General features: G+C 40.8%; 1 non-coding gene across 1 annotated transcript; it reads right to left on the reverse strand.

The window, feature by feature from the left end:
• Positions 1–1,893: 1,893 nt before the first annotated feature.
• Positions 1,894–1,976, reverse strand: trnal-uaa (transfer RNA leucine (anticodon UAA)). The gene has a single exon. It is a non-coding gene; the product is annotated as a tRNA-Leu (tRNA).
• Between the last annotated feature and the right edge of the window lie 705 nt (positions 1,977–2,681).

The following is a 2,681-nucleotide window of genomic DNA, read 5'->3' on the forward strand; positions in this document are numbered from 1 at the left end:
TTATTTTTTTTTTTCATTTCTTTTATGTAAAGCACTTTGAATTACCATTGTGTATGAAATGTGCTATATAAATAAAATTGTCTTGCCTTGCCTTCAACTGAAAGGGAAAATGGGCAAGCGAAAAGTTCTGAGTTACTTTGACAAGGGGCAGATTGTGATGGTGTTAGATGGCTGGGTCAGAGCATCTCCAAAATGGCAAGTCTTGCAGGGTGTTTCAGGTATGCAGTGGTAGCATCCACCAAAAATGGTGCAAGGAAGGAGAACCACTGAACTGGTGACAGGTTCATCCAATGCTCATTATTGATGCACTTCATGGGGAGCATATGCTATTCCGCCTGGTCCGATCACAGAGAAGCGCTACTGTAGCTCAAATTACTGAAAAACGTAATGCTGGCCATGATAGATGCACTGCAGTTTTCTTCTCTGTATCAGACCATCAGATTGTCCAGCACCAAAAGCATCAACAATGGCCAAAGTGAGCGTCAGAACTGGACCATGGAGCAGCAGAAGAGTTTGCCTGGTCTGATGAATCCCATTTTCTTTAACATCAGGTGGATGGCCAGGTGAATGTTCATTCTTTACCTGGGGAAGAGATGGGAGCAGGATGCACTATGGGAAGAAGGCAGACCGGTGGAGGCAGTGTGATGCTCTGGCCAATGTTCTGCTGGGAAACCTTGGGTCCTGCATTCATGTGGATGTTACTGTGTTGACCACCTTGCTCAAATTACTGAAAAACGTAATGCTGGCCATGATAAATGTACTGCAGTTTTCTTCTCTGTATCAGACCATCAGATTGTCCATCACCAAAACCATCAACAATGGCCAAAGTGAGCGTCAGAACTGGACCATGGAGCAGCAGAAGAGTTTGCCTGGTCTGATGAATCCCATTTTCTTTAACATCAGGTGGATGGCCAGGTGAATGTTCATTCTTTACCTGGGGAAGAGATGGGAGCAGGATGCACTATTGGAAGAAGGCAGACCGGTGGAGGCAGTGTGATGCTCTGGCCAATGTTCTGCTGGGAAACCTTGGGTCCTGCATTCATGTGGAAGTTACTGTGTTGACCACCTTCCTGAAGACTGTTGCAGACCTCATCCTCCCCTTCACAGCAATGGTGTTCCCTGGATAACGCACCCTGCCACACTGCAAAACTTGTTCAGGGATGGTTTGAGGAACATGTCAAAGAATTTGGGATGTTGCATTGGTCTTCAAATTCCCCAGATCTTAATTTGAGTGAGCTGGATGTGCTGGACCAACAAACCATGGAGGCTCCACCTCACAACCTACAGGACTTGAAGGATCTGAGCCGTTCTAAATGTTGTTAACATTTATTTGGATGGAGGATAGACTGAAAAGAAATTCAAATGCAATAACCATGTGTATGCCGACTCTAGTAAACTGTAGCCTAGGCTACATATAAAAAATAGCATATTTCAGAAGCAATATATAAATAATTACAGATCAGAGAAGATACAACATTTTATGCCTACACAGGTGTTGAATCTTATTCAGATTTGTTCACCCTTTGGTCAAACATATTGTTTTAACATCTTGAATTATTTAACCGAAGTTAGCTTTCATTTACCTATAGGAGGCAGTATAAGACCACCTATTTAACACCATATCGAGTAATTTTTACGTTTTTCTTATTTGTTCTTTCATCTAGCAAGTGTGTGTCCTGCTGTGTCCTACTTTATGCACTTTGTCATGGTGAGCAGCAGTCGCTGCATCTATCCAGAGTAGATCAACACTTTTATACTGAAAGTATTGCATTCAGCGAGCAAATCTTTTTTCTTCTCTGTGCATCGTTTGATATTCTCATTTGACGTGATGTACTGCAGTTGTGCACGTTTATCTTCGATCCTAATATAATAGATATAAAAGTGAAAACTCATTACCAGGAGTGGGGTTCGAACCCACGCGGACGTATGTCCATTGGATCTTAAGTCCAACGCCTTAACCACTCGGCCATCCTGGTGAATATACGTCCCTATAAAGCCTCAAATCAATATATATATCAACGACATGCTACAGTAACTATGACAATTAATTTGTGTTGTTGTATTTCATCTCTGTAGATCTGTTTGTGGTTTCATTTAATGAAACCGTAGTTTCATTTAATATTCAGAGCTGCGTAGCATTTGGTGCAGCTGCAAAGACTGACTGTTAGCATGCTAACGTTAGCTGACTCACTTCTGAGTTTGCGCCGCCTTCCGTAGTTTCATTTAATATTCAGAGCTGCGTAGCATTTGGTGCAGCTGCAAAGACTGACTGTTAGCATGCTAACGTTAGCTGACTCACTTCTGAAAACCAAAACTCATTATTTGGTTGATAACCAGCTTAAAAGATGAAGACCGATTATATGAATTGCAATGCTTGAATTAATGCTTGCCGTTTTATAAAAAGTGTTATTTGTTGCATTATCGTGATTATAGTAGTATTGTTAGCCGTTTGGTTAACAGTTAGCAAGCTAAGAACCTGCTATGTAGTGAACACTCAAGCTCGTGACCCACTTTATCAAAACAGTTTGAGTAGTTTGCCTTTATGTTATAAGGCGTTTTTAAAAGTGAAAATATTTAAATTAACACCTTTAATAATAACTAACTATATTAATACTTAGCTAACATCATAACTTTGTTCATGTGAATTCCTGAGGATAAAACTGATAGATAGGCAGTATTGC

This window comes from Sinocyclocheilus anshuiensis, unplaced genomic scaffold, assembly GCF_001515605.1.
Source record: "Sinocyclocheilus anshuiensis isolate Anshui unplaced genomic scaffold, SAMN03320099.WGS_v1.1 scaffold1830, whole genome shotgun sequence".
NCBI classification, from domain to species: domain Eukaryota; kingdom Metazoa; phylum Chordata; class Actinopteri; order Cypriniformes; family Cyprinidae; genus Sinocyclocheilus; species Sinocyclocheilus anshuiensis.